This window comes from Corylus avellana, chromosome ca4 (genome assembly GCF_901000735.1).
Source record: "Corylus avellana chromosome ca4, CavTom2PMs-1.0".
Taxonomy (NCBI): Eukaryota; Viridiplantae; Streptophyta; class Magnoliopsida; order Fagales; family Betulaceae; genus Corylus; species Corylus avellana.
Genome location: NC_081544.1, coordinates 26,617,346 through 26,625,116, shown reverse-complemented (window position 1 = coordinate 26,625,116; position 7,771 = coordinate 26,617,346). Strand labels below are relative to the sequence as shown.

The 7,771-nt window shown below is 35.3% G+C and overlaps 1 pseudogene; it reads left to right on the top strand.

Annotated features, from left to right (window-relative positions):
- The first annotated feature begins 3,516 nt into the window (after nucleotides 1-3,516).
- On the top strand, nucleotides 3,517-6,252 carry LOC132178310 (histone-lysine N-methyltransferase SUVR4-like; annotated as a pseudogene).
- The last annotated feature ends 1,519 nt before the right edge of the window (nucleotides 6,253-7,771 follow it).

The following is a 7,771-nucleotide window of genomic DNA, read 5'->3' as shown; positions in this document are numbered from 1 at the left end:
TTGCCAACGGTGACACTGGTGCCCAAGAAGAGTGCTTGTAGAGTCTCACATCGCCTAGGTATGGAATATGTTATGATATTTATTTATGAACAGATTGAATTTAAAAATATTTATAGTAACTTGAGTAAGTTATGGTTCAAGTGTGATTTGTTTTTAATTTGGGTTGCTCAATTTGAAGATAGGTGGCAATTTATGGGCTTTAATTTCGAGGACGAAATTCTAATAAGGAGGGAAGATTGTAGCACCCCAGATTTTTAAAGTCTTATTTTAGAGATATTAATTTGATGCTATGATTATATTAATATTCATATTAGGCAATGATATTAATTCTTGGGAAATTTATGAGAGTGGTAATTAGAGAATGGTAATTGGTGAAATAATAGGATAGTAAATGGTAGGTATAAGGATGGTAGAATAAGAAGGTGAAATAGTATAGGGTTGGTGAAATAGTAAAATGAGGGTATAATTGTAAATTGAAGGTAGAATAGTATTTGATTTTCTCCTATAAATAGAGCTCTTCTCCTTCACAATTTTCACCACTCATCTCCTCTCCCATCTCTTGCATATATTCTTCCTTCTTCCGCTTTTTACTCGGTCTTTCTTCTTAAGAAAGAACACAAGAGAAACCGAGAGTGAGATGGGAAATTTAAGACAGAGAGCTGAAGAGGAAGAAAGAGAATTTAGGCGAGAGAGAGAGAGAGAGAGAAAGTCAGTGAAGGGATTGTTATGGGTATGGACCAACTGCAGCAGAACGGGTTTCAAGTAATTACCTTTGATGATCCATTCATGTAATCCACTGTAAGTATTCTTACTTACTGAGTATGATATTGATATCCAATAATACGGATTTTTGTGGTTTTATAACATGTCTAGCATTTTGCTATATATGATTCAACAATGATTTATATTGTCGGAAATCAATTGACTCACTACTTCACAGTTTTTTTGTAGTGCTTGCAGGAATGGAAAATCAAGGTAATTATGCAGTTGTGATTAGAGATTCATATTGAGATGTCCAGAGATTCCAAGTTGGTTAAGTTTTGTCTAGAGTTTAGACTGTCGGATAGATTTGTATAAATGCCTTGTACGACATAGCTTTGGGTATTTTTGTATAAAGAAAAGTATTTTAACAGTATTTTTTTTGTATTGATAATTACAGTTTTTCCGCTATATGAGATTGTTACAAATAAGTGGACCCTTATTGAAGAAGATCGCTATAAAGTTCTGGTTGATGTTCTATTGGAGAAGAAGAAAGAGGAAGACAAGGTGCACCTTATTGGTTTATATTAAATCTTCTATTCTTTTGTCAATTTGTAGTGTTCTGATGGATTAGTTATGCTATTTTATTTTATTTTTGTACTTATTGCTCTCATCCACTGTGTAGTTACGATGAACTATGATAATATTGATATGTTTTCCTTTCACTTGCACATCCTTTTATATGTGATAATTGTTGTATGTAATCCAAACCTCTTTCCTAGTTTGTTTGCTTATTGATGCATATTGAGCAGATAGTGGAATTTAAGAAGAAAGAAGAACACTCGAACCTGAAAGCAAAGATGTATTTTTTTTGCCTTGGCATGCATATTTGTTCTTTACACTAGCATGTGTTTATATCAAAATATATTTGTCCCAAGGTTTCATGTTATTTTAATGATCTGTTCAACTATTCAGAAGAAAAGATCTGTGTGTTGGTACATATTCATATCTCTTCATAACTTATTTGCTTATTGATACATTCACCAGGGTGTAAACTCTAAGCAGAATGATGAACCTGAAGTTGTTGAACTTCCAACAAAGAGATTGCGCAAAAGACACCAGAAAGAACACACTTCTGCTCGTGTAGCTAACTCCAGATCACAGCCTAAGAGAGCATCCGTAAGAAGAAGGGCACACCAGGATGAAACCAAATCATCCTCAGAATCTCATACTTGTTCAGAGCCTGAAGACTCTCAACCTCTAGTGAGGAGATTACGCCCAAGACAGCAGGAAGGACCGGCTCTGGTCCCTGTGAACATTTCTTATGCGGATACCTACAATTCACTGCTAGTGACTACTTCATCTACAAGGGCTTATCTGGATAAACCTGAACTTTCTTCAAGCTCTCAAAGTTGTTCTGTCCTTCGAGACTCGGAAAGAAGGAAACGACAGAAATGGCCTGAAGATGAGCCATCTGAACCTCATCTTTTCTACAAAAGGGCTAAGTCCAGTTCTTTATAATTTCAAGAGAAAGAAAAGACATCAGTAACTCATCAAGTTGCTTTAATTTCTGAGAGAGGAACTGGTATTAAGCCCTTAGCAAAGCTGAAGGTTGAGCCCTATATGGACCATACACCAGTAGAAAATGTGCTTGTGATGTATCATAACAACTCTTTGGATCTTCCAGGTACTAGTCTCCTGTTAGTTCAATAACAATTTCAAAAATAAATTTCAGGCTTGTTAATTAAAAATGTGAATAGTATATCCAAGCATTTTTGTTAACTTTGTAGACTCTGTAGACAGTCGGCTAGCTCATGATTTACTCAAGCTGTCTCTATTTCTCACCACCATCTCCGTGATTATTTTTTGTTTAAGAACCAGTGGCAAATTTAACAACCAGCATTCTGATTCCATTTTGTTTGAAACCCTATACTAAGTAACAGCTGACATCTGAAACTTTGCCGGATAAAGTTCAGTTTGAGTGTTCTTGGCCAAGTTGCACCTTACGATGGCAAGAATAATTAGGTCAAAAACAGACCTTTTGGCATTTAAAGCAAGAGATTTTATTTATTTTTCTTTAGTGCCTCATAAGGCCAAATTATGTCTATTCCTTCTAGTGGAAATCTTAATTAAGGCAAGAGGATTTTATTTGTTTTTCTTCAGTGTCTCGTGAGGCCAAATTATGTCTATCACTTCTAGTGAAAATCGGGAAGAACTTGAAGGTTAAGTTGACTTTAAAAAACTCTTTGTTTGATGGCAATTGTAATTCTGTATTTAGAAGATGTGGCAAAACTGATCTTCATTTGTGTTCCAATTCTATTCCATGGGGCCAATGTATGTCTGTATGTGTATGCTTTCAGATATGGATTGTGAGGCTCAGAAACTAACATTTAGCTCCTACTAAGTGGGGCCGTTTTCCAATTTAATTTGTATTAGCTTTGATGAACGTTAAACTCCTAATTGACTACCTATATTTGTATTTTTTAGCTCATCCCTGCTTGTTTTGTGTTAGATGGTGCTTCGAATGAAAATGGTTAAAATGCCAAAGTAGATGGTTTAGAGTTCCTGGAATACCAATCTTTAGACATGGTGGATAAAGGTTAATGATTCTAATTTATCACAATGTGATTTTGTTTTGTATTTATCTAGGTGATTGTTTAATAGGAGGATAGATTAATAAACGACATGATTCTATGAAATAGGTCTAATGTCCTTCCATTTCTAGTAAGTTTTATTGAAAATTAAATTGTTTGTGATGCATTTCTGATTGCATGTCTTGTTTTCTTGTAGCTCTTCAATGTGTAAGTGGTTTTTCAAATGGAAAAAGGTACTGACGTTGAAGAAGATGGCTTGAAGTTCCTGGAACCTGAATCCTTGAATGAGGAGGACAAAGGTGATTGTGTTTCAGAAGTATCACAGTTTGACATTGCTTCATCTCCCAAGGGAGAGGTGAAAATTTTCCTGACATGTAACTCTTCTGGGCGGTCTGATTTTCATGTTCCAAGTTTGGATGCATTTCTAAAAATGGTTGAAGAAAGAATTCTTAAATCATATAGAATTACAGAACCAAACTTCTCTTTGTTGAAGCTGATGACAGAATTTTGTGATTTCTTCTGGGCATTAGGCACTGAATCTGTTGTTGATGAACATCTAAGGTCCATCAATTTACCAGCACGAAAGATATGTGATGCAGAAGAGACCCATGATGACAAAGATGGTTATGGAGGCAATTACTGCATTGCTTCAAGCCTATTAAGTGGATTAGTAAAGATATTTGATGCACAAGAGATTCATGATGACAAATATGGTTATGGAGGCAATTATTGCATTCCTTCAAGTTTGTCAAGTTGATTAGTCAGATTTCAGAATCTTTTTGAGGTAATACCTCAAATTCCCAAACCTATAGCTCTTAGTGGTTTGGGTGGTCTTCATTGCATTGCTGGTTTTAATATTAAGTATATTGAGAACATTTGTGGTGAAAGTAAACGGAGGTTAAAGGTACTTAAAGATCCACACTCTTCTAACTCATGCAAAGTGGAGGCTGTTCAGAAACGTCATTGCCCATTCCCATTTTTGAAGTACAGTGACTATGTTGATGACATAACTGGAGGAGAAGAGAAGGTAAAGATCTCACTGTTAAATGGCAGGAGTCCTGAAGATTTGCCAACCTTCAAATATATTTCGCATAATTTAGTTCATGATAAAGCTAATGTGAATTTTTCACTTGCTCATATATCGAATGAAGATTGTTGTTCACATTGTTTTGGGGATTGTCTATCATCGCCTATACCTTGTGCATGTGCTCGTGAAACCGGGGTGAATTTGCTTACATGCCCAGGGGACTGGTGAAGTAGAAGTTTCTAAAAGAGTGTGTCTCGATGAATTTAGACACAGATTCTTGTTGTCAGAAATGTCCAGTAGAAAGGTCTAAGAACAAGGATTCCAACAAATGCAAGGGTCATTTATTGAGAAGATTTATAAAGGAGTGCTAGTTTAAATGCAAATGCAGTAAGAAGTGTGGAAACCGAGTTGTTCAGCATGACATTTCAGCAAATCTACAGGTATGCCTCATCCAAAGTGTAGAAATGAAATAAATCTAAGGAGTAATGATGAGGAGATTATTTAATTGTTAGAGGCTACTGATTAGTGACTTATGTTTCAGGTGTTTTTGACGGTTGAAGGAAAAGGGTGGGGTCTTCGAACACTTCAGGAATTGCCTAGAGGTGCTTTTGTTTGTGAATATGTTGGAGAAATAATTACCAGTTCGGAATTGCATGAGCGAAACCTACAAAGCTCTAGTAATGAGAACCATACCTACTCGGTTCCACTAGATGCTGACTTAAAGGATGAAGAGGCCCTTTATTTGGATGCAACAGCATATGGAAATGTTGCAAGATTTATCAATCACAGGTACTCATGTAATGTGTGTTGCACATGTCATTTGTGTGCATTTAAGTCTGTTTTATTAGAAGGGTATGCATGTTAAGGGCAGATTTCTTAGGCAAATTATGCATATTAGATTCTTCTTTTGCTCTCTCTCTACCTCTCTCTCTCACTCACTCACCCACACACACGCTCTCTAGGGTCTTGTCTTTCTTTTATGGACTTATCCTTTTCTCCATCAATGAGTCATGTGTTTTGGGCATGTGGCATGTGAAACGACTTTGCTCTATTACTGTTGGTTAGTCTTTCACTCTAAACACTTCAATTTTTCTGTTTGTTTCAAGCATCAAGATTGTAGCTACCTTTAATGTAGGGTCGTATTGTTGGATCGTCAACATTATTGAAGTCCTAAGCATTTTATAGTTCTCGATGTTGATGATATTAATTCAACAACTTTTATTCAAGTGAATCCTTTGTTAATTTGTCATCTCTTATTTTCTATTTGGTAAGGTGGATGCTATCTTCAGTGAATCTTTATGTTTTGTGTATTTCTCTGGTTGTATTAATCATCTTCTCTTATGACATTTTTGATTATGAGACGACGTTTAATTTATTGGTTAGATGCCATGATGCTACCTTGGTTGCGATCCTAGTTGAAGTGGAGACTCCAAATCGACACTACTATCATGTATGGGGCCTGAGCATTTTTGATGTCTTGATCTCTATACATGAACATAAGTCTCAATAAATATATATATATATATATATATAGAGAGAGAGAGAGAGAGAGAGAGAGATGAATGTGTGATATCGCTTGATTCATATATATATATATTTTTTAAAATCATGCAGCTTGCCTTTTTCACAAGAATGAAGGTAAAAGCCATGGAAGAGCTGACCTGGGTAAGGAGGCTCAAGTTTTATAGGAGCATGCTCCATATTTGAATTGCTTGGCATTATGGTGTAACTTACCTAATAGTGATCATGCTATATTTCACAGGACTGTGGCATTGACTTTGATGATCATGATCATCCTCCTGTGAAGGGTTTTGAATGCCTATGTGGAAGCCAATTCTGTTGTGGCCTAAACCATTGAAAGAGGTGGTATGAGCTTGATGTTGTCACTGTGTTCTAATACTAAATACAAACTTGTTTTGATTGAATCACAGATGTTCCACATTTCTAATTATAGTGCTAAGTAAAGGAGCTATCAGAAAGAAGCTATCTATTTTGTAAATATCTATTTGACATCATTAAAACTACCACCCCTGGCTTTCACTTTGACTGATTGGTCTCTTGGTGCTTGAGCTGCTGCATGAGATGGCCTTGTATTTTTTTTTTTTCTTAAGCCTCTTGATTTCTCAATTATTACTCTATAGTGGCTGAATTGATTCAATGCACCTGCCAACAATCGGCAATTGGGGTGAGATTAAAGTTCCATCAAGTTTTGAGTGTAGGGTTGTGGAGCAGCTGAATACTTTTAACTTTTTTTTTCAATAAACATGTCCTGATTTTTTTTCTTCTTCCAAAAACAGGCAGAAAATTGTGGTAGGATCAATTTGAAGGAAAAAGTTTTTCTTTAAATTGGGTTGAAAAAAATTGAATCTATAAAATTGTCGTGTGTGTGGAATGAAAGAACCGGAGATTAAAAGTAGTCAAATTTAGATTGAGGTTGTTACCTATAAACTTGAGCCATTTTTTGGTTCAATTTTCTTGAAGAAAAATTTTAAAAGGAAATTTTTTTTAGGCATTAATAAAGTAGTTCTCATCTTTTTACAACTTAAGCTATAACTTATCATAAATGTAAATTAATCTACATGGTTTTATTAATTTGCCATTACCTTCTTGAATTTATAAGTAACCGAAAGCAATTGGTAAGCCAAACACAGAAATGGGTCTTTTGACTTACTTTTTGTCTAAAATTTTGATGCAAACCATAGCGTCATGTTAGCATCATTCACGTTGTGACATGTCACTCATAATAGAAAAACATAAAAGAAAAAAGAAAAAAAGAAAAAAATGGAGGTAGTCAAAACCACCATTTTGATCTATTGGATGTGGATAACCAACCTATTTGACGCAGGCAAACTAGTGGCACTATGATGGTTTCTGTTAGGGATAAAATGTGTCCATCTATTTATGTTTATTTATCATTTTGCCATTACCCACTCATATAGTGACATGTGTCACCATTGGATTATAAAAGAGAAAGGTCTCCCTTTCTCCAGGACTTGGTCTCTTTCTCTCTCTCGGTCTTTCTCTCTAGGAGACCCTAGACTTTTCTTTCACCCTTTCACAAATCTCACTTCACACAAATTACTCAGTATTTTGGGCATACCATAGCTTTATATTTTTAATTATATATGAGATGCTAACTTGAGTGTCGGAGGGTCTTCGGCGCCCTAACCGGAGACCCTTGACCATATTTTTATTTTGCAGAAATATCATAGATGTATACGAATCTCCTTCTCCGCCCAATAATGAAGAAAAATTGTTGGCTAGCTGTACTGTGGACCAAAAATTGCATCAACAGTTTCCACCAAAATTTTAGACATAAGTTTGATCAAGAGACATATTATTGTGTTTTTTGCTTAGTACAAGGAGTTTAATTACTTTTTAAACCCCAAACTATTTGCAACTGAGTAAAACCACAAGAACAAATTTCGTATTTTTCCCTATATATTTTGAT